At 35.2% G+C, this 25770-nt stretch overlaps 1 protein-coding gene across 7 annotated transcripts in view; it reads right to left on the bottom strand.

The window, feature by feature from the left end:
• The window catches only part of Cdin1 (CDAN1 interacting nuclease 1), a 260091-nt gene that overhangs the window by 208072 nt on the left and 26249 nt on the right, over positions 1-25770 (bottom strand). Inside the window, exon 2 of one of the 7 annotated variants that reach the window (XM_058584673.1) lies at positions 14670-14739. The exons of the other annotated variants lie outside the window; for them this stretch is intronic. The gene's annotated coding sequence lies outside the window, so the exon portion shown is untranslated. The remainder of the gene's footprint in view (positions 1-14669; positions 14740-25770) is intronic. 7 annotated transcript variants of the gene reach the window in all.

Below are 25770 nucleotides of genomic sequence, written 5' to 3'. Positions count from 1 at the left end.
TAATTAAATTTAGGTACTAACTTTTTAGAACAAGCCATAACATAAATCAGATAAAGAATAAGGAGCCAGGGTGACATACTTAATTTCACCGGCAAAACCAAGCTTTTGGTAATTTTTCTCTTAAGTAATCCCAATACCTTCAATACATTATATTCATAATTGATTTAAGAAATGTTTATAATCTTTTTAAATTTCATTTTTTTAAAAATTTCATCATTTTCCTGAAATGAGTTTTTTTCTGTTTTCTTTCTTTAATAAATTGGATTAAACTACATTATAAGAAGCCCTTAAATTAAGTTTCTAGTAATTTTATTATGGATGGAAAAAAGAGAAATAAAATTAACCAATAATGATAACCTGATTATGGCCTGTATGTGAAGATATTTATAATTTCTTATTTGTTAAAATTCAAGTTTCTTCCAAATCATCCTTTCCTCTGGTATTCTTCATTTTCATCCAAGAATGTTTCTGTCTTCCTAAATCATAACCCGACTACCCTTCAAACTACTGTCCATCACCTTTTTTTATTCAGCATGTCTTTGGTCTAGAAGGCCTTTGCTTTCATTAACCCCATTTATCTTCCTCCCAAGGCAATCTAACTTCTGCTCCTCCCCTCGCCTAAAGTAAAAGTCATAGACTTCATTATTACTAAACCTCAAAGCCATAATTATGCTATCTGAACTCACTTATCACCTTTGACAGTACCCATCCCCTTTTCTTAAAATCTTTCCTTCCTGAATTCCAGGGTACTACTTTTTGATAATTTTCCTCCTACCTTGCGAACATTTTTCTTCCACAGACTGCCTACCTTCTTTGACTGGGTTTCCCAGGGAGTTCTCTTCAACCTTCTCTTTTTACCCTACACATAACCTGGGTGATAGCACACCTTTTTGTGTTCCCAACTACTACCTCCACAGCTCCCAAATAAATAGACATGCATACAAATATATACATGGGGTGGTGGGTAGGGGTGTCTCCAGCCTGTACCTCTACTCAGAGTCTCAATTTATAGCTACTAGTTGGGACATTTCACCTATTTGGCCACAGGTATCCTGAAATCAAATTTACCACCACACTCTTTTCTCACAAACACATTTCCATACCTCCCTTTTATATACCTTCATTAAATCAATTGTTTCCATAAATGCAAAGGCCTGAGCTAGAAACCTCTGGAACACTGTTAATGCTTGCCTCTCCTTCACAATTGAGACAACTCACTGGTCACTAAGTCTTGTGATTCTACCACCATTTTTGCACATTTGTCCTGATTCTTCTCTACTACAAAATAGCTTCCTGATTTATTTTGCTTGTTTCTTACAGTTATACCTCTTAATACAACCTTGGATTTACCAACAATGTTTCCAAGATACATATCTGATTACATTACCCTCTTGGCTTAAAAATCTCTTGATGTCTATTGCCCAAAGGATGACATTCAAAATCATCATCAAAGCTTTTGAAAACCCCTTCACCTGGCTTAGGTCCCTTTCTTCTAACCTCCCATAACTCTTTCCCACTTTCTACTCCTGGAGGAGTTTGTATGTACTGTACCTCACCACATCACTATTAATTACTATGTTCTTCTTAGAGTTCAGAATATGCTTCTTTCTTTATTCCATTTGGAGAATTTCTATTCTTATAGTGATAATTGGACTCAGGGTATTCTTATACAACATTCTATCACTATTAAATCAAGTTATTTTAGCAAAAAAAGTATTTCCTGAAAGCTAATGTGAGAATTTCAGACTAAGGTCAACATCTTCATTTTAGAAACTGAAAAGGTAAAGTCACAATGGACAAGATCACAAAAAGCAATATTTTACATCAGATACAGGTAAATCAAAGAAAAAAATCTAAGTTGTCCTTCAAGTGGGACTTATTCAAGTAATATTTTAACAGATGGAAGTTAATATTTTTAACAGGTGGGACTATGGGAATAATGCAGTTTTATGATTTCAGTAATCATAACATATGTATGACCAATGTGTACAAATTAAGTCATAAATACAAATAAAAGGTTAAAATATACTAGAACATAAGTAAATCATCAATAGTCCCCAAACCTGTAAGTTCCCACTTCTCACCACCAAAAAAATTCTCCTTTTTTAATCACTAAATCCACTTCTCTCATTCTTAACTAAGGCTGTTAGGGAACAACATGCTGATGTCCCGGCTTATTTGTTTTTGTGTTTTTTTATTCTAATTATAAATGGCAGTAGAATCTATTTTAATATACTTATACAAACATGAAATATATCTTAATAATTAGAATCTCAATCTTGTGGATGTACACAATGGTGAGATTCACTATGACGTATTAATATGTTAATTGCCACAAATTCTAAATTGGTATGTCAGAATTTAAAGTGCTTTGTACATAGTGAGTATAATTCTAGATTTTATGGGAAAATAATTTTGTACCTTCAGAAAGTATGGTTTTTATCATTCCCAATTACTCAATGGTTTTGTAAAGAAGAATTTCCTTTACATAATATAAATCAGTGAAAAAAAATGGACTTGCTTTATAGCCAACTTGGTTGGAATGGCCTATTCTAGAGGGGATAGGAACTCATATTATAAATCATGAATATTCTAGTTTGTGAAAATGGATATTTATAATGGGATGCATGTTAAAAAAAAAAAAACAAAATCAACCTACATTAACTCTTCCTTGATTACTTAGTAAAAATAAATGAAAGAAAGGAACTTAATTTTAAAATGCTCAAAAGAATTTGAATAAACATTTCTCCTAAGAAGACACACAGATTGGTAATCAGCACATAACAATATGCTCAACACCTTAAATCATTAGGGAAAAGCAAATTAAATTCACAATGAGATGCTAATTCATATCCACTAGAATGGCTAGAATTAAAAAGAGACATTAATAAGTGTTGGCAAAGGTACAGAGAAATTGAAACCCTCATACATTGCTGATGGGAATGCAAAATAGTGCAGCTATGTTACAAAAACAGTTTGCTGTTTCTTCAAATTATTAAACACAGAGTTGTCATCTAACCCAGCAATTTCATTCCTCCATATATTATCTAATGGAACTGAAAATATGTATCCATACAAAAAGGATGTACACAAATGCTCATAGTGACATTATTCATAATAGTCAATAAATAGAAACAACCCAAGTGCCCACCAATTGATGAAGAGATAAATAAAGTATACAAATAAAATGGAATATTCACCAATTAAAAATGAATTACTGATTTATGCTGATTCTGATAAACCTTGAAAACATTACATGAAGAGAAAAATTCAATAGCAAAAGGCCACATATTGTATGATTCCATTTATATGAACTAACCAGAATAGGAAAACCTATAGGAATAAAAATTCCATGTGGTTGCCAGGCATGTAGGGAGGGATACTTATTAAAGATTGTAAATGCATACAGAATTTCTTTTTCATGTGATGAAAATATTCCATAACTAGGTAGTAATGAAGACTGCACAACTTCATAAATATACTAAGAACTACTGAACTGTATACTTTTTAAAAATGGGAAAATTCATGGCATATTAATATCCCAAAAAAAGCTGAGCTAAAAAAATGGGAGATCAAAATTATGAATTATTTTCCTCCATGACAGTTCCCTTTTCTCCACAATAAATGCAAAATTCTAAATGTGACTTCGCAATATAAAAAGTGATTATTTTTCTAGGTTACATGTAATTTTCTCTATTCTATAACCATAAATAGAAGAAAGCAGCTCTTTTCATTCACCACTTCCTCCAGCAGAGGTTAAATAACCACCTCATGGGTTTAACATCACAACTATTTCACTGCTGAAATCCCAGGGACCCCCAAATAGCTTTGTTTTTATAATAAAGACTAAACACAGGCATTAATGAAAAAGCCACCAGATCCTCACCTGGAAAGTTGTCTTTGATATGTACACACATGAGTGAGTGTGTTTGTGTATACATATATACATATACATACATACATAATTAAACACACACATGTACATACATACATACATACACACTCAAAAATTCTATCTCACAATTCCAAGTCTTCAGGGGTTTCTACAAGAGAAAGGTCTCTTGGCTTGAACTAGGTAATCAAAGGAAGAATCAAATAGGTTTTGAGGGTTTATAAAGGCCTCCCCTTTCACTTCTTTATAACACTTCAGATTGAATTATTTGTTTGGTACCATGAATTTTATCACAGTGGCCTAATGAATTTGGTTTTAAAGGAGCATTTACAAAAGAGAATTTAAAACAAAAAGATATCAGAGAACAATTTTATTTAATTTTTATGAAAGTGACAGAGTCACTTCTTTAGCTACATACAGCACAATTTAGTAGGGAACTTTCAGTATTTTTGCCATGAATGAAACATCTATTAACTTGGAACCAAAAATGGTTATTATCTTTTTCCTCCATGGTATTCTTTTGCCTATACTTCTGCAGAAATCTCATGCCTATAAACAAGCACCAAATAACCATACTAGCTCTTCCTCAGTAATATATCCACAGCTATAAAAAAATGATCAATTCTGATTTACCTCCTCACATTGTTTTCTTCAAACAGCTGCTTATTAAAATCAAAGGAATTAACTTCACTTTCTCACGTCTTTATTTCATTTTTTGTGGATTGAACTCAGGTCCTTGCACCTGCTAGACACACAGTCTATCAATGAGCCATATCCTCAAGTCACTCATGCCTTCATCTTAAAAACAATAACAACAATAATAAGCATCACACTATGATCAAATACTTTCATTTCCTTTGGCTACTGTAAAAACATAACACAAACATGGTGCTTAAAACAATAGAAATTTATTCTGTCACACTTCAGGAAGCTGGAAGTCTAAAATCCACTACCACTGAACCAAAAAAATGTGTTCATAGGGTCATGCTCTCTCCAAAGGTCTTACAAAAGAATCCTGCCTCAGATCCAACATGGTGGCGGGCGGGGAGGCAGCGTTTTCAGTACCTCCTCAATAACAGTGTCAGAGAGACGCATTGATACGCTTAGATTCTACCTGCTGAGAAACTCCTAGCAAAATTCCACTGAAGAGAGACTGGCCGGGAATTAGTAGGATTTTTGGAGGTGACAGTTTGCCCCAGACGAGTGAATTTCCACCACGCAGCGTAGAGGTCCAGACCCGCCAGCCACTGCCTGCGCGACTCAGAGTGACCAGGCTCTGAGGCGCAGCTCAGCAGGAGCGGCGCAGGGACTCTAGGAAGAGGTCTCTAGCCAAGCCTTCATGAAATAGCGAACCGGGAACTGAAACCAACCGAGATCCGGTCAGACCAGAGACAGACCAGTCCCACCCCTCCCTTTGGACACTCCAGAAAGTAGCCTGGGGCCCGCCATAGCATAGAGGTGATGTCACCGGGGAGTTAGGCCAACGGAATTCCATCCCAGCGGAATCCACTTTAGCAGGTGTGTGACTCCCACCCCCACCAGATACAAGCAGCCGGGAATCCTCGGGAATCTCTCCGGGGGCGTGACTATAGGGAAGCAGAGGGGATTCCCGATCCCCAACTCCCCTTACCACCAGCAGCGACACCCAAGGTCTTAGCCACCAGTTTCCGGAGGCATGCCCACCAAAGGGGTCCGGAAAAATTAAACTGTTGGTTCCCAGATCACCGCTCCACAACACTGGGGCTTAGATGAATGACAGAGAGAGTGCTCAGTCGTTCGGGAAATAGGACACGCGGTGGGGCTGCAAGGGTAACCAGATCCTTGGGGAACCGCCTCCGGTGAACAGGACCTGGCCTGCTGGCAGGAGGAAGGGGGGGAGGGGCCGGAGAAGTGAAAGGGCACTGGAAAACAGGAATGAGAGACTCCCAGGAGCCGCCTTCCAGGGATTGCTGTTGGCACATAGAGGGCAGAAGCTCGGCTCGGAGGGCACAGCTCCGCCTACTGAAAGAGAAGAAAATGGATCTCTAAGACTTCAATTTTTTTTTCTCTTTTTTTCTTTTCTCCCCTTTTGCTTCTTTCTTTCTTACCCGTTTCCAGTTTTATTGTTCTTTCCATTCTCCTCTAATCTATCTATCTCTCTCTCCTTTTTCTTTTTAAGAGCACCTTCCTTCCCCTACCCCCCAATTTTCATCCCAAGCATTACGTCTTCCATTAAGTGTAATTGTCTAAATGCAAATAGGTGAATGTTTCGAGGCTGTATATAGGGCTCCTAAATATCTAGCTACTACCAACACCCTGATCCAATCGCCTGTTAGTATCCCCCTTCAGTAGAGCAATCTTCCAAAGTAGCCAAGACATACTGACCCTCATACCATCATAGCACCTAACCTAAACATAAAGTCCTAAGAACAAACAACAAATCACTATATGCATACAGAATCCGGAAGCCTTTTATAAATTGAATGAATCAGCTTTAAAGTACAATAAAGCCCAACATTTCTAGGCATAGTCTCCCACCACAAAGGAGAGACCACAGAGATATACAAAACCAAAACAAATTTATAGGAGAAAACAGAAACACAGCAGTTAAACAGAGTTGGAAAGTAACGTGAACAACATGAAAAAACAAGGGAAAAAAAGGATTACAAACGATGCAGGACAACTTAAATCTACAGGAGAACCTAGAGGCATCAGAAAAATGGACAGAGAAAGAACTCAAGGCATACCTGACTCAGATGGAATGGAATCTTAGAGAAGTCATGAGACAGCAAGTCGAAACAATGAAAGAATACTTTGAAAACGAATTGCATAAGCAAATTCAAATTGCAAAGAAGGAACTCTACCAGGAGATAGAGATACTAAAAAAAAAATCAAACAGTAATCCTAGAAATGCAGGAAACCATAAACCAAATTAAAAACTCAAATGAGAATATTACAAATAGACTAGATCAAGTAGAAGTCAGAACATCAGATAATGAAGACAAAGTTTATCAACTTGAAAAGATTATAGTCAACACAGAAAGGATGCTTAAAATTCAAGCGCAATCTATTCAAGAGATACAGGATGTCATAAAAAACCAAACTTGAGAGTCATTGGGATAGAAGAAGGTATACAGGTTCAAACCAAAGGAATGGACAATCTATTGAATGAAATAATCCTAGAAAACTTCCCAGATATGAAAGATGGAATGGATTGCCAAATCCTGGAAGCCTACAGGACCCCAAACATTCAAAACCGTAATAGACCAACTCCAAGACACATAATTATGAAGATATCCAACATACAGAACAAGGAGAGAATATTAAAAGCTACGAGAGAAAGGAGGCAGATTACATTCAGGGGTAAACCAATTAGGTTAACGGCTGATTTTTCATCACAGACGTTGAAAGCGAGAAGATCCTGGAACAACGTATTTCAAACGCTGAAAAATAATGGATTCCAACCAAGAATACTGTATCCAGAAAAATTAAGCTTCAGATTTGACAATGAAATTAAAATATTTCATGATAAACAAAAATTAAAAGAATTCACAGCCAGAAAACCAGCACTGCAAAGCATTTTGAGCAAAATACTACCAGAGGAGGAATTGAAAAATAGCACCCAAAACTAACAGTGGGTGGTATCTCAGTAAAGGGGGAGAAAAATAACCAAAGAGGAAAAACTAGCCAAACTAAAATAAATAAATAAATAAACATGACTGGAAGTACAAACCATATTTCAGTAGTAACCTTAAATGTTAATGGCTTAAATTCACCAATCAAGAGACATAGGCTAGTAACCTGGATTAAAAAAACAAATCCAACAATATGCTGCCTTCAGGAGACTCATATGATAGGAAAAGACATACACAGGCTGAAGGTGAAAGGTTGGGAAAAATCATACCACTCACATGGCCCTCGGAAGCAAGCAGGAGTGGCCATACTCATATCGAATAAAATCAACTTCAAACCTAAGTTAATCAAAAGAGATAAAGAAGGACACTATATACTGTTAAAAGGAACCATCCACCAACAAGACATAACAATTATCAATTTGTATGCACCAAACAATGGTGCTGCAATGTTCATAAAACAAACTCTCCTCAAGTTCAAGAGTCAAATAGACCACGACACAATAATTATGGGTGACTTCAAAACACCGCTCTCTCTATTAGACAGATCCTCCAGACAAAAGCTGAATAAAGAAACTATAGAACTCAATAACACAATCAATAACCTAGACTTAAACGACATATATAGAATATATCAACCATCATCAAGTGGATACACTTCTTCTCAGCAGCACATGGATCTTACTCAAAGATAGACCATATATTATGCCATAGGGCAACTCTTAGTAAATATAAAGGTGTGGAGATAATACCATGCACCTTATCTGATCATAATGTAATGAAACTGGAAATCAATGATAAAACAAGGAAGGAAAAAATCCTGCATCACCTGGAAAATGAACAATATGTTACTAAATGATCAATGGGTTACAGAAGACATAAAGTAGGAAATCAAAAAATTCTTAGAGATAAACGACAATACAGACACAACGTACCGGAATCTATGGGACACAATGAAAACAGTTTTAAGAGGGAAATTCATTTCCTGGAGTTCATTCATCAAAAAAGGAAAAAACCAACAAATAAATGAACTCACACTTCATCTCAAAACCCTAGAAAAGGAAGAGCAAAACAACAGCAAATGTAGTAGAAGAAATTAAAATCAGAGCGGAAATCAACGAAATTGAAGCCAAAAAAAACCATTGAAAAAATTGATAAAACTAAAAGTTGGTTCTAAAAATTCATGGTTTTTCTCCTAAATTTGTGTTATTATATGTTTAATATACATGTACAATTTTGTGTGTGTACATATAAAATTTAATACATTTGATTTAAATATATATCTAAAATACAAATAAATGTGTATCCTGATCGCAATAACAGAAAAACATCTAATACAAATTATATAATCTACAAAAACAAATATGCCATGTTTTATACAGTTAACTGAATAGATTTACAGATTATAATTTGATCAAAAATACTTAAATTTGAGAAAATAAGTAAATATAAAAGGGAAAAAATTAAAATTAATGGCAATATTTTTTTTTTTTTTTTTTTTTTGTGGTGCTGGGGACCGAACTCTAGGCCTTGTGCATGCAAGGCAGCACTCTACCAACTAAGCTATATACCCAGCCTCTAATGGCAATATTTCTATAAAAGAATGAAACAGGACCCCAATCACAATCATAGTCACTTGGCCCCAATGATTCTTGAGCTATCCTAGAGGATTAATGAGTACTATGGACTAAATGTTTGTGCTACCCCTCCCCCAAATTCATATGTTGAAGTCCTAATTTCCAATGTGATAGTATCTAGAGATGGGGTCTTTGGGAGAAAAATTAGGATTAGATAAAGTCATGAGGGTGGGTCTTTACCATGGGATTAGAGGCCTTATTAGAAGAGAAAGAGAGAGAAGAGATTCTCAAGGTCTCACTGAAAACAGGCCATGTGAGAAGGAAGCCAAGTGCATGTCAGGAAGAATCCCCACTAAAACAGACCATACCTGCATCCTGATCTCAGACTTCCAGCCTTCTGAACATAAAGAAAATAAATTTCTATTGTTAAAACCATCAGTCTATGGTATTTTGTTGACTGCCTAAGCCAACTAAGATATAGAACAAACTTACAAAATAGGCTACACTTTTTTAAAAATTTTATTTCGTTGATTTTTTTTTTTTAATTTGGTGCTGAGGATCAAACCCAGTTCCTCACCTGTACGAGGCAAGTGCTCTGCCACTGAGCCACAACCCCAGCCCAAAATAGGCTATACTTTTGAGAACTGATGATTAATCACTTCTTCCAATATTCTCAGCCAACTAATTTTTCAAGTTCTAGGTTTGAGATAGGCAAGCGTGTGCACACATGCATGCTCTCTCTCTCTCTCTCTCTCTCTCTCTCTCCCTCCCTCCCTCCCTCCCTCCCTCTCTTTCATATATAAACTATCTATGTTTAGTCTTTTGAGAAACTGCCAGAATGTTTTCCAAAGTGGATATACCATTTTTTTCCACTTTTTAAAATTGGTGCATTATAGTTGTACATATTGATGGGATTTGTTGTTACATATTCATACATGCACACAATATAACAATATAATTTGACCCAGATCATTCCCCAGCACATCCCCCCCTCCCTCACTACCTCCCAACCCTTGGTCCCCTTCCTCTATTGATCTCGCTTTGATGTTTAGGAGATCCACCTAAAAACTGTCACCCCCATCTTTGTTTTCCCTTTTCCTCTCTAGCTTCCAAAGATGAGAGAAAACATATGAGCCTTAACCTTCTGAGTTGACTTACTTCGCTTAACATGATGGTCTCCAGTTCCATCCATTTTCCTGAAAATCCCATTCATTTTTCTTTATGGCTGAATAAAACTGCATTGATGTGTGTGTTTTCTGGATCCATTTGTCCACTGATGGACACCAAGACTGGTTCCATTGTTTGGCTATTATGAACTGTTCTGCTATAAACATGGCTATGAATGTAACCCTGTAGTAAGATGACTTTAATTCTTCAGGATAAATATTGAGAAATATTTAGCTGGGTGATATGGTGGTTCCATGTCTCATCTTTTGAGAAGCCTCCATACTGATTTCCATAGTGGTTGTACTAATTGCCTATAGTCCCATCACCATTGTAAACTGTTCCTTTTCCTCCATATCTTCTCCAGCATTTATTATTATTATTTGTATTCTTGATGACTGCTATTCTAACTGGTGACACAAAATCTACGTGTAGTTTTGATGCATTTCCCCAATTACTAATGTGCTGAAAATTTTTCATGTTTTTGCTGGCCATTTGTATTTCTTCTTTGGAAAAGTATCTGTTTAATTCATTTGCTTATTTATTAATTGGGTTATTTGATTTTTTGGTAGAAACTTTTTTTGAGATCTTTATATACACTAGATATTCATTTTCAAGAAAGGCTCTTTCTTAAGTTTAACTCTGAGTCTGTTTCTTGGGAAGTAGATTTTAAAAACTTCACAAAAAATCAAATTTTTGTTTGCATCAGCTTAGTTATATATATGAAGCAATCTAATTTTACTCCATGATGTCCAATTGTTTTCCCTCTGATTTTCAAGTATTCTCTGACTTTGCTTATACTTACAATGCCTTGAGTAGATTTACCTTCTCAGGGAATTCCTCAATTTATAAAAGCCTACAAGAATACCAGTCACTCTGACAATTCTATGTTATCATAAATGAATGAACATCATCTGTAGGCTAAGTTTAATGCTGTTGCCCCAATGCTGTTAGTCTATGTTGAATAAACACAATTACTTTACAAACTTTTCATAGAGCAGACAAGTTTAGAATATAGTTCTAAAGCATTTAAGTATTTCCTTATGTGTTCTGCCTTCCTAATCTTTGTCAATAGGTTATACAAACCTAATTTAAAACCAGTAAAAATGACTGGCCAGTTTTGCTTTATAATTGTTATATTTATAAAGATCATAGATATAACTACTACTATATTTACTATATTTATCCCAAATAAATTCTCTGTTATATTAACATAGTGTTATTAATAATCTCATGCTCTGTCTTTTAGCCTTTATTCCCAACCCACCCCTAATTACCAAACTGATGCTCTTCATTTAAGACTTTAATAAGGAAATGCAGTAATTAGCATGAAAGTGCTTTCCTGAATTTGGAGTGCCTTTAAATAGCCACAGTAGTGCTCTTATAAGGTCACGCAAACTATTTGAAACCTCAATAAATGTTATGTTTTCCCTTCTACATTAGTTTGAAAAAACTGCAGACTTTCAATCTTCTCTAAAAACATCATCATCATCATCATGATATGGACTATAATTATTCTACAACCAACCACTTTAATAATAAATGCTGGCAATGTTGAAACAACAAATAGAATGCCTTAAGATGCATTAAGCTCCTCTCTTATGAAACACAAAATTTTAAATCTTACCACAAGCCTTTTATTCTTGATTCACAATCAAATCCTTTTGGCAGTTAATCTCAGAACTTAATGTCATTTGCTCCAATAAAACTGGTCTTAGATAGTTGTAAATGCCTTCCCTACCTCTCTCCATGTCTTAAGAAAAAACAGAAGACAAAGATGGAGTTCAGAGTCTAAGATTATGCACAATACAAGTAGGCTTTGTTATATACTTTTGCTACAACATTTTATCTGTTAATTTCTTCCCAATTCTGTTGAAATGTAATAAAAAATACGCGTTCAATAACTACCTACTGTCATGGTGATTATGATAATGAAGGTAGTTACATTAATAGAGTGCTTATTAGGTACCAGACACTATTTCATTCAATCATCATCACTGTAATAATAAAAGTTGTGCTATTACTTAAGAAACTGAAGGGGAGAGATGAAGCATCTTACCACATTCATACTCTCAGGATATGAACACAGGCAGTTCAGCTCTAGATTCTTAATCAATGCCTCCAAGTGATAAATTACTTTCAAGGACAAGTACTCCAATATATCAAAAGATTCCCGGTTGCAAACAACTTAATCTACTCAATCTAGTTTCAACAAAGGAGGGTATTTACTAAAGGTTTCCAGAAAGTTCATGGTATCTCTTATAAGACTCAAATATCAGGCTCAGAAGCCTTACCACCAAGTACAATGTCCTAATTGCATTCAGGAGTGCTCCCTTCAGACACCCAGCACCCTCCTGGATTCTATTCAGAGATCAGTTTCACCATGGTGACTTTCAGTAACTGGTCACCCCACTGCAACTCTTGCCAAAAGAATGGATTCTGAATACAAAGGCATTGTCATCATTAACATTCATCTTTTCAGGGGCTGGGGATGTAGCTCAGTGGGACAGAGATTGCCTAGAGTGTGTAAAGCCCTGGGTTTCATCCCCAGTACTGCAAAATCAATCAATAAATAAAGTTCACCATTCACTATTAAAGTTCAACTTGGCGGATCTGAATTCAATAAAGTTAACATACAACCCTTGACTGTAAATGAATTCAGTTCTAGCTACATTTTGAAGTGAAAAAAAAAACACAAAGTTATATTTTACACTAGAGTTTTCAGTAAGTATTTATGCATTTATACACACACACACTCAAGCTCTAGAAGTGAAGACACAATTATAAAAAATAAGAGTTTGAGATTACAGGTAATTTCCTCATCTTTTTTTAGTTTTAATGTTATTTACATAAGAAATAAAAATTTGGAGGGAAAAAATATACCCTTTCCTTGATATGTACATAATATCCTAAAAATTACCCAGTACCCTGCTAATGAGTCTCATGTATGGTTCTAAAATATCACCACTCAACCAAAAAAATAAAAATAAAAAATAAAAAAACAAACCTGCAGAAGCCCCCTATTCTTTAGAACTGCAACTCATGCTATATTTGATTGTATTAGATTCTCCCCTAATTTGGAAGTGCCCAGCACATTATCAGATCAAAAAAAAAAAAAAAAAAAAAGTGTCTCAATATTTAGAAAAGCTTGGTTTTGAAATAAGAAGCTCCAGTTCTCTTTCAGCATCAAAATGACCTCCTGAGGCTTATACCCTGTCTCCATATCAGAGACTGCCAGAAGCTACCTTCCCTGATACAAACACTGAGGTAATTTCCCACAGGACTCATCAGGGTGCACACACTGCCTAACTAGAGGCACGAGGCTCTGCATGGTTCCTACTAGAGCTGACTGATTCACCCTGACGTCTCCCCATGACATCCAGACCAGACTCAGAGAAAAATAAGGTTGGAAGCTTTGACCAAATTCTCCAGCTCCCCACATCAAGTCCCACTGGCTATTACACAAGTATAGTACTTCTACAAATTTGGGCCCATAGACCTTGAGGTACAATATGCTTCCTGGTTTTTCTGTGTAACTGGGATCTTGTTTTTATGAATCTATTCAATATTTCAGTTACTCAAGAATTTCCTCTTGCCAAGAACTTTCCCCAAGGCTAGCCTGTCTGCTTGTCCTCTTCCCCAAGACAGACAACAGCTCCCCATAGCTGCTGTGCGGCTAGGAACACATTCTCTCTCTTCCCTATACTGACCAACACCTACCTGCTTTGGTCTCCATCCAACCTATTCTATACCGGTTAAAAGGTAGAAAGGGAAACTTACAGGCAGATCCAATCATCCCCATCTTTCCTTCAAGTCCATTCTACTCCACTGAGGAAAATGGGTCACACCCAATTTTGCCAACATGTGACAGTAAAAATGCCAGAAAATCTTGCTTTGAATATTAACTTTTTCCATTATGGAACATATACTGAAATCTATTTTTAAGCATAAACACAACTTTTAAAAATCAAAAGCAGGTGACACTATGATAAAGATACAAACTTCAAGTTTTTCTACTCAAGTTTTCTGCACATAAAATTCTAATCACTTTTGGTGATTAGTCATCATTTTAATAAGTTGTGTCAAATAAAAAGGGAAAAAGAAAGATACATTTACCATAAGGATAATTTACGGTCTCACTAAATCCTGCAAACTGAAGGGTTTCATGTAGTCTATCATGAACTCTTAGACCAAAGCAATTCTATTAAAAGCCCCTAAAAACACATACACAGACCGCCCACACCAGCCTTCACAGGACCCAAGCTCTCAGTAGGCCAGGTTCACCCTTCCCCTGGCAGGGCAGACACCCACCTGAGCCTAGTCTCTGACGTAGGACCACCCCCTTCTGACCAGCAGACTACCTAGGGAGGTCTATCTAATTCTTAATTCTCTACATGAAGGTTTCTTTTTTTAATGTGTCTTTACCTGGTTTTGAAATCAGAGTCATATTGGCCTCATAGAATGAGTTTGGAAGTGCTGCCTCTTTTTTTATTTCCTGAAATAAATTGGAGAGTATTGGTATTAGTTCTTTTTAAAGGTCTTGTAGAACTCGGCTGTATATTCATCCTGTCCTTGCTTCTCTTGGTTGGTAGACTTTTGATGACATCTGCTGTTTGATCACTTGAAAATGATCTGTTTAAATTGTGTATATCATTCTGACTCAATTTGGGAAAATTATATGATTCTAGAAATTTGTCGATGCCCTTGATATCTTCTATTTTATTAAAATACAAGTTTTCAAAATAATTTCTAATTATCTTCTGTATTTCTGTCTACCTTGCTCCAATTGGCAGAATTAATATTATCAAAATGACCATACTTCCAAAAGCACTATACAGATTTAATACAATTCCAATCAAAATTCCAATGACATTCCTCATAGAAATAGAAAAAACAATCATGAAATTCATCTGGAAAAATAAGAGACCCAGAATAGCTAAAGCAATCATAAGCAGGAAGAGTGAAGCAGGTGGTATCACTACACTAGACCTTAAACTATACTACAGAGCAATAATAACAAAAACAGCATGGTATTGGCATCAAAACAGACTGGTAGACCAATAGTACAGAATAGAGGAAACAGAGACTAACCCACAAAACTACAATTATCTTATATTAGACAAAGGTGCTAAGAATATGCATTAGAGAAAAGATAGCATCTTCAACAATGGTGCTGGAAGACTGGAAATCCATTTGCAACAAAATGAAATTAAACCCCTATCTCTCACCATGCACAAAACTCAACTCAAGATAGATCAAGGACTTAGAAATAAAACCAGAGACCCTGCGTCTAATAGAAGAAAAAGTAGGCCTTAATCTCCATCATGTGGGATTAGACCCCAACTTCCTTAATAAAATTCCTGTGGCGCAAGAATTAAAATCAAGAATCAATAAATGAGATGGACTCAAACTAAAAAGTTTCTTCTCAGCAAAGAAACAATCTGTGAGGTGAATAGAGAGCCTACATCTTGGGAGCAAATCTTTACCCCTCACACATTAGACAGAGCACTAATCTCTAGGGTATATAAAGAACTCAAAAAGCTAAGCACCAAAACATAAATAACCCAATCAATAAATGGGCCAAAGACCTGAACAAACACTTCTCAAAAGATGATATACAATCAATCAACAAATATATGAAAAATGTTCACCCTCACTATCAATTAGAGAAATGTAAATAAAAACTCCTCTAAGATTTCATCTCACTCCAGTCAGAATGGCAGCTATTATGAAGACAAACAACAAGTGTTGACGAGGTCGTGGGGGAAAAGGCACACTTATACACTACTGGTGGGACTGCAAACTGGTGCAGCCAATATGGAAAGCAGTATGGAGATTTCTTGGAAAATGGGAATGAAACCACCATTTGACCCAGCCATCCCTCTCAGTCTATACCCAAAGGACTTAAAAACAGCATACTACAGTGACACAGCCACATCAATGTTTATAGCAGCACAATTCACAATAGCTAAACTGTTGAACCAACCTAGATGCCCTTCAATAGATGAATGGATAAAAAAAAAATGTGGCATATATACACAATGGAATATTACTCAGCAATAAAAGAGAATAAAAATCATGGCATTTGCAAGTAAATTCAAGTTAGGAAAAAGTGAAGTTAGCCAATCCCAAAAAACCAAATGCTGAATGTTTTCTTTGATATATGGAGGCTGATTCATTGTGGGATAGGGAGAGAGAGCATGGGAGGAGTAGATGAACTCTAGATAGGGCAGAGGGGTTGGAGGGGAAGGGAGGGGACATGGGGTTATTAATGATGGTGGAATGTGAGGATCATTATTATCCAAAGTACACGTATGAAGACATGAATTGGTGTGAATATACTTTGTATACAACCAGAGATATGAAAAATTGTGCTCTATATGTGTAATAAGAATTGTAATGCATTCCACTGTCATATATAAATAAAAAACAAATAAAAATAAAATGCAAGCATCTCCTGACGGCTTCCTGGTCTCAACTAATTACAAGACTGTGCTAACGGACCAAAGGAAATGTTCCTAGGAGAGTGTGGACCAAGGGAAATATTCCTAGGAGAGTAGGCAGTTGAATGTAACAGAGAGAGAAAGAGACTATGTGGAGAAAATGTAGGATACTTGAGAACAAGCCATCTGTTTCATAATTTCATGGGGAAACTTGCAATTTTATACTTCATTAAAAATTTTTGGTGTTTAATGTATGGGAGGCTGTATTGAAGCCCAGTTGAAAGAGAGGTTTATAAAACACAGTGCTTGTACAATTTTTTTACCTTGTCAGAATAAAAAGATGTTCTGAAGGTTAAACACACACACACACACACACACACACATACACCAAAAAAATCAAAAACTAAAAAGCCCCTGAACTTCTTGTTAGGTCAACCAACAAAAGCTTTCCCTAATTATCAGATAACCATCCCATTATTTTGAGGAGCTAACACCAAAGAATCTGTCCTTCTAAAGAAAAAGGAGGACAATAAAATTAGTATTTTAACAAATTTTCAGAAATAAAATTAGTATTTTACTTTATGGTTTCACATACATTATATTCAGCAGGTTAAGGCTGATATTACCATATACAATTAGAAAATACAGACTTAGAAAAATTACCAACACACACACCCAGAAGCATCCAAAGTTCCTAAAGAATAGAGCCTCTCAACTCAATGTAGTAATGCCAAGTCCTTGAGACCAGCTCCATTCAGGTCACCTTTCCACCATGCCTAAGATGCACCCTTATTCTACTGATTAAAAGGGCAGCATCTACATTCCAGACAAGGAAATGAAAGAAGGGTCTATATCTCTCAATGCTTAAATTTTGCTTTGTATACATTCATTCCCTGTAGTGATATTTTCTCTATATCCTCTCACTAATCCAGTGGTAGTCTCAGTTGAAACACTGCAAAGACAAATGTTCTTCTTAGAATTGCCTTTTGAATAAAAATATGGTATATGCCAGAGAATTTCCAAAATACCTATATTAACAGGAACTGTTACAGAATGACAATTATGCAATGCCTCAGGAAGAAAACCAGAGGGGGAATAATATTTGGTTTGACAACCAAAACCAAACCAAACTAAATTAAAAAAAAATTTTAAAACCATGTTTTAAAAAATCTAAATTAGAAGCATTCTAAAATGGATATAAAAGGATCTTAACATTAGCTATTGGGGAGAACTAGCACTGCTGTTTTAAGAGCTGTCATTAGAATTATGTTGGCCTGAGAGTTTATGAAACCTTTCAGATTCCTGGATTTAGGAAGCCCAAAAATAAGTCTCAGGCTTATTTTTTGTTTAAAGTATTATTTTCTTCATCTGCCTTTCCACTAGACTCTTGAGTTCTTTAAAGCAAGGAACCTTTTTAATATATTTTTAACTTTACATCACTGAGATTTAGCAAGGTACTTTGCATATAGTAGCTTTCCAAGTGATGACTTAAATGAAAAGTGACCTTTCTCCTCTCATTCTTCAACATGCACATACCCTCAAAACAAATGCACATCCATTTTAGGGGACAATGCAAAAGCATTGCAATTCGCAGACATAAAGAATAAACACTCACTAAGACTACATATGAGCAGATACTGTTAGAATACTTTACTTCCCCAAACTGTGGTGCTGAGTCATTAATAATTTTAAACGTCCCAAGAATAACAGTGTGTGCTATCAATTAAAACCAAATATCTATCTTTATACCCACAAAGATAATGAAAACTAGCTGTTTTAAGAAATTTGTGAAAATCATAACTGACTCTGGACTCAATCCAGAAATGCAGAACTGAGAAAGCAGAGGCACTAGGTATGATAAGTTTACATCCCCCAGAAGGGCTGCCTGTCTCACCAGCAATAAGTAGCACCCACACTGTGAAAAACTTGGTCTGATCCAGCCACACTCTGATCTGATACTCCAAGGATTCAATCTGGTAAAACCCAGCACCTCTACCTCTACAATGGATAGCATGAGGTTCAGTTATAAGGGAGAGAAAATCCAAAATCACTAAGTGTTAAACAGGACAGAAATTTGTGTCTTTTTTTTTTTGTGGCTTCACATCCCTACTCCCTAGGTTAAGACTGTACATTCCAGGCAGCAAGACTAAGAAAGGACCCTGAAGAACAGATACAAGGGCTGGAAGGCTCCACCTGAAACTTTCAGGAAGCTCCCCCAGGAAACCCACATTTATTTGCAGTAGCCAGAAACAGAAAGGGACCTCTATTAGGGGGAGGCAAGTTCTAGTCAAAATCTGAAGTTTCTATCACAATAGAAGAATAGGAAAACACAATAGCGGGAAACTATAGTTTGTGCCATGAGCACAGCACTCTACCCAAGTGAACTCAACAATCAGAAAAAAAACAGCTGCTATGATTATCAATATTGCAGCATGGCTAAACTTAACTCACTAACTCACTACTTCAAAGTTATCTTGATTCCTTTAACTTTTATTTAATAAATCCAAGCCACTTTAAACTCCTGGTATTTTAATTCTTTGAGAATGTTCTCAAATGATTATTATAACAAGATTCATTTTGTAAACACCATTGGTGAATAACAGAATACAGGACTGGAGATAACACCAATAAAATTTATTACTATTCATTTGATAAAAGGCAAAAGTTTTGCGGGAGTTAAAGACATACTCCCCATAGTAAAATACTTAATGTCTGACCTGGTTGACCAATAAGTTCTAACATGAAGTATTTGATTCTCAAAACACAAACTTTTTTCCTCCTCTTCTATGATGATAATAATTCTAAGAAAAATTTAAAGGCAGCTGATTTTATGAAGTATGGACACTTCATTTCAAAAGGAAAGAAGATATACCTGGATTCACTTAAATAAGCCATAACAATTTTGTGTAAATCATCTCAATCTCTCATTTCAATTATACCCATTAATTCCAGTGATTTCAAATACTAAATAATTTTTATACATTTAGAATCTATTTATAATAATTTATATATTTAAATCTATTCCCACTAGCTGGTCAGTTTATTTACTCACTGATTCAACAAATACTTATCAAGCATCCATTTATTGACATACTCAATGTATTAAAGAGTGAACTCTCAAAAAAGTATGTTGCCTAGAACTCAGCTTTCCCAAGAGTTTTGTCTTAAAAGGTATCATGAGCTGTGGATGTAGCTCAGTGGGAGGCACTTGCCTAGCAAGCAAGAGGCTCTGAGTTTGATTCCCAGCAATAAGGCTAGACAGAAAGAAAGAAAGAAGAAAGCAGGCAGGCAGGTGGGCATTGCTTCTGTTAAGTATAAAATACAGTTATTCTTAGAAGTGAAGAACTCCTAACCATGACTATCATGTTCAGTGATGAAAGATTCTCCAATTGTACCTGTGTAAATTTTCATAAAGTAAAAAAAAAAAAAAAAAAAATCTTATGGTTAAAATAAAAATCTTATGGTAAATTCTTCCAAATGACTTGTTAAAGGGATCTTGCTAAAGAATGGTATGCTGATCATTTGAGCAACATAACTCTACAAAAATGAGAAGCATCATTACTCATATGACCTTGACCCTGAATTTGATCTAAAACTTCTATATATTTTTAGTAGCATGTGAGAACAGATGATGCTGTAACACAAGAAAATGGCAACATTTAAAATTCATAGTAGCACAAAACCATTACTTTTCCCACTGGACTCCTTGAACTTGAATGTCTGACCTAGTTGGCTAATAAGTTCTAAAAGCAGACAGAGGGAAATTGCCAATATTAGATATTGCTGAAATAATTTTTCATTTAAAAAGACATTTTAAGTTCTCTTAAAAACAGGTCACCAATTTTGTGGACAACTTCATTTTCTTGAAGAAGTGACTATTGTAGAGGGCAGGTATTTTTATCTAATGCAAAATAAAATCTAGCTAACAGCTAGACTTCGTATATTCATATTATCCTTGCACATAAAGTAAAACTAAATATGCATACCCATACACATGCACAGTTATAAATGCATCAATCCAAATTAAAGATCAGTGTGACAAAAGAAATAGATGTGAAAGAAAGCTTTTCATTTTTTTGTAAGATATATTGCACCAAAGTCAATATCTCATTAACCGTCCAAAGGAAATTATTATACTACACAACTGTGACCCGAAAAAGAGGCTAGATAATCACACGTTTATACTATTACATTACACAATTGAGAAATTATAAAAGCACAATTTAAGAGTCTACCTTGCTCAAGTCATTTATAAGAAGCAAAGTGACATGAGGAACAAGTGAGCAGGTACTTCTCCAAAATACCACAACTCCAAGTGGCCCTTTGCATGTCCCCTTGTTTTAGTCAATATCATTTCAACATGTAATTATTCCTTTACTTTGATATGCTTGTCATCTGTTTTGTTTTTAATGCAAATACTAGTTTATTGATTTTAAATTCCCCATATTATGGTTCATGAACTGTTTCTTGGATGTTGCTTATCAACTTGTTCAGCACTATATCTACTCTTTGTGGCCCGAGATAATAATCAGGCAGAGCAGATCCATGGTGCATGCCCTACTCTAAAGAGTCAGAGATCTAAAGTAAATTGATGGACAGAGGACTCTACAAAGGAAAAGCACTCATTTAATTTCTCCTCCAGAAACTTTAGAAAGTTTCACAGTTCTATGAAAACATCAGCCTTCAGATTGGCAGGACATTACCCTTGCATTCCATTACTCTTAAAAGCCTTCACATACCCCTCATGGATCTTCACTGCATCCCTGTGCAAAAGCAGGAGCTCTTGCTAATCATGTGGGCAAAATGGAGCACCAAGAGAATAAGGGACTTTCCCAAGGCTATGTCCTTAACAATGCAGCAAAACTGACTTTAGGAACCAGACCTCCTGCCTACTCTGGATCCACAGCCCCAATGCATGGCCCAGAGAAGGTAATAGAACTCTACCAGATGCTCACCTGAAGGAATACATTTCATAATAACACCTGATTATTCACATTTTAAAAGCAGATGAACTCAGTTCAAGTTTTTTCATTTCAAGTTGATGGATTCACAATTCTTTACAATTATTTTTTTTAAATCACACTCTTCTGATTTGCACAATTTTTTTTTTATTTTTAGCATCTTATTAACACAGCTCATATCAAACTGTCAGTTTAGATGATGTGATCAAGATATATTTATGTGCATAATTTTAAAAAGCAAAGTAAAAAATAATATTAAAATGTTTAAAAAGGCTGGGGATGTGGCTCAGTGGTTGAGTGCCTCTGAGTTTGATCCTGGTACAAAGAAAAGAAAGATAAGACACAATTGCAGAAGATGTTGAGAAATTGATACCTTCATACATTACTGAGAAAATGTAAAATAGTTCAGCCACTATTTTAATTTATATTCAGGAGGTGCCTGGCAAGTAGTTTTAAAACTTTAACATATTAAAGAAAAACAACTTTTATAAAACAAATATATTAAAATAACAAAAACTTCACCAAACAGCAATAATATTTTCCTCATAGGAAGGTTACAAATATTACTAGACTGTTTTTCTGTACTTTCCTTCTGAAAGTAAGATCATTAAAAAAAAAACAAATAAAAAAAAACAACTTACTGGGCATGGTAGCAAAAGCCTATAATCCCAGTGGCTCAGGAGGCTGAGGCAGGAGGCTCGTGAGTTCTAAACCACTCTCAGCAACTTAGAGAGGCCATAAGCAACTCAGTGAGACCCTGTATCTAAATAAAATATTAAAAAGGCTGGGGATATGGCTCATTGGTAAGTACCCCTGAATTTAATCCCTAGTACCAAAATATAAATAAATAAATAACTCAAGGATACCATCAAGGAAACAAATCAATAACCTGAGAAAAAATAGTTGCAAATCAGAGATACAAAGGACTTGTTTCTATAATACGTAAAGAACACATACAACTCAATAATAAAGACATCCAAGTTAAAAAAAAATGAATAAATGAGTGAATGGCATTTCTCCAAAGAAGATACAAAAACAGCAATAAGTACATAAAAACACATTCAACATCTTTAGTTACAGATAAAATAGAAATTAAAATCAAAATAAGATACTGCTTCTCACCCACTAGGATAGCTATAATCAAAAAGAAAGATAAGCTGGGCACAATGACACACACCTGTAATCCCATTGGCTCCAGAGGCTGAGTCAAGAGGATCACAAGTTCAAAGCCAGCCTCAGCAATGGCGAGGCACTTAGCAACCCAGTGAGACTCTGTCTCTAAATAAAATACAAAATAGGGATGGGGATTTGGCTCAGTGGTTGAGTGCCTCTGAGTTTGATTCTGGTACAAAGAAAAGAAAGATAAAACACAATTGCTGAGGATGTTGAGAAACTGATACCTTCATACATTACTGAGAAAATGAAAAATAGCGCAGCCACTTTGGGAAATTGTTTGATGGTTTCTTAAAATGTTAAACCAGGATTCAGTGATTCTACTCCAAAGTATCTACCCAAGAAATATGAAAACTTATAAACCAATGTTAACATAAAAACTTATAAACCAATGTTCATAGAAACATTATTCATAATAGCCCCAAAGTGGAAATATCTACAAAGTGATAAATAAACTGAACATGATATATTTGTTTAATGTATTATTCAGCAACGAAAAATGCAATAACATGAATGAACCTCAAAAACATTATGTTAAGTTAAAGAAGCCAATCTTTTGTATGATACTGCTTATTTGCAATGTCCAGATAGGCAAATCTATAGATTAATGATTTCCCAGGTTAAATGAGAGGGTGGGAATGGAGAGTGACTGCTAAAGGTTATGGGTTTCTTTCTACGGTGATGAAAACTTCTGGAGTTAGATAATGGTGATGACTGCACAAGTTTTTAAAAATACTAAAAATCAATGAATTGCAGACTATAAGAGAGTGACTGATGGTACATGGATAGTGTCTCCATAAGAAAAAAATCTAAAAAAGAATTAACATTTACACAACATATAATAAATTTAATTTCAAATAGAAAGGGAGGAAAAGAGGGAGGAAGGAAAGGGAAGGAGGGAGAAAGGAATGGAAGATAGAGAAGTTGGTCATGATTCATGGGCCCACTTCTAGTGAATCCAAGCTTCAGATGAAATGTAGTCACATGCACATTAGGTCACATGAAGTAAGGCATTTTAATAGCACATGCTGTATTAGAAACCTTTTAAACAAATATGTTCTTTAATATATTTGATATCTCCACATTCTATAAAATTCTATAAGATACTGCTTCTCACCCACTATAAAAATTACATTCTCCTTTGAACCATATCACTAATGTTCTTTGTGTTTTATTTCCAATACAACTATGGTCTTATTTATATTCAGGGATGCTACTTCTCAACCATCTGACCATCATAAGGTACTTCTAAGAGTAGAAACAATGGAGATGAGTAGAAGATCCTTCAAGCTCATTTTCAATGGGTACCAAGTATGATTACACCTACTATTCATAGTTTTAATAGCATAGTTTCTATGCTATTATAATAAAATAAATAGCATATAATTTTAATAGCATAGTTTACATAACCTTGAGAATCAGGAACCAAGAAAACACCTGATGTCACCAGTATCTCTAATTAACCCAGAAAATGCCACCAAAATGGTAGCCAAGATTTGAGAAACTATCTCCTACTACTTGAAACCTGAACTCAAAACTCTCTCTGACTTCCAACCTATTTGGGTTAATCCCCAGACAGGTGGCAACCTTACTTAAGAGTAAATTAACCGCCCTCTAATTGTTCAAAAAGAGCTTGCTAGTAATTGACAGGAACACAGTTAAATATGATTATACCCTTTGAGAATATAAAATCTCCAAAACATTCTTAGAGGTTAAGAGAACCATGGCTTTTAACAGAAAATGTTTTAAATAAAAATTGGGTACACAATCTACTAAGAACTTAAATAGGAATCAAACAGGTAAACACAGAGACACCATGACAAGAAACTAAATTATCCAAGGCTGGTTTCATTACAAGAAGCTTTTTAACCTTAATGTTATACGGCTTACTTTGGATGGTCTTCAACCAATTTCATTTTATTTAGTGCTACAGTCATAGTGTTCACTACATGATATTTTTCTGGTGGTTCAATTCTACATCTACTCATGGGACATCCCCTATCATCCATTCGTTCTTTGGGAAGCATGCTTCCTCCATGTGTATGCAGAGAGTGATAGGATAAAATGTAAATTTCATTTCCCTATTCTCACTAACTTCATAAAGAAGTCAACTTTCATATATGAATACACAACCAGTGAAACGCCCCATCATATACAACTACAAGAATGGGGTACAAATAAGTTATACTCCATGAATATATAAAATGTAAAATTATACTCTACTGTCTTGTATATCTAAAAATAACAAATAAATTTTTTAAAAAATTTAAAACTTTGTGGAAATGTAGAAGTCAAACTTTCCATCATCTTCAGAAGCCAAAAAGTGTATCTGTACCCATTCCGTTAAAAAGAACAGAAATTAGCTGCAGCTACAGCTTAGAGATAGAGCACTTGCCTAGCATGTGCAAGAACCTTGGCTCAATCCCCAGCACCACACACATACACACACACAAATTATTAATAATAATATTAATATTAATAATAATAATTAATAATAATAATAAAAGAACAGAAGCTGGTTATTTCTAAAGTAGTGTAATTAGAAATTGTAAAATACCTATGTTCAAATAAGGTACAATTATATAAAACATATGAAATGTAAAACATTAATAGCCTGTATACTCATAGGTAAAATATGTGTAAACTGCACAACATATATATGCTTTGGAAAAACTAAGCATCAAGGTTATCTGCTGTGACCTCATGTTGGCAGAGAGAAAGGCAGATGAAATTCTGGAACATGGGTAAGATAACACATTTCCAAAAAAAAAAAAAAAGTCTGTGTCCTCAAGCAAGCTAATGAAAGTGATAAGCTATGGGTCAAATTCCCACTTCTACAATCAAAACTTATCATAGGAGCCCTTGAAATAGGAGTGCATCTGTCATATGTTAATGACTTCAAGCCCTTCAAGCGGTTCAACTGAACTTCTAGGTGTATACGAAAACTTA

The sequence above is a fragment of the Marmota monax genome, unplaced genomic scaffold (genome assembly GCF_021218885.2).
Source record: "Marmota monax isolate L192 unplaced genomic scaffold, Marmota_monax_Labrador192_F-V1.1 WCK01_AAM20220418_F8-fsc00001, whole genome shotgun sequence".
Classification (NCBI taxonomy): domain Eukaryota; kingdom Metazoa; phylum Chordata; class Mammalia; order Rodentia; family Sciuridae; genus Marmota; species Marmota monax.
The sequence above is the reverse complement of the archived record's forward strand: the minus strand, read 5'-3'. Positions and strand labels throughout refer to the sequence as shown.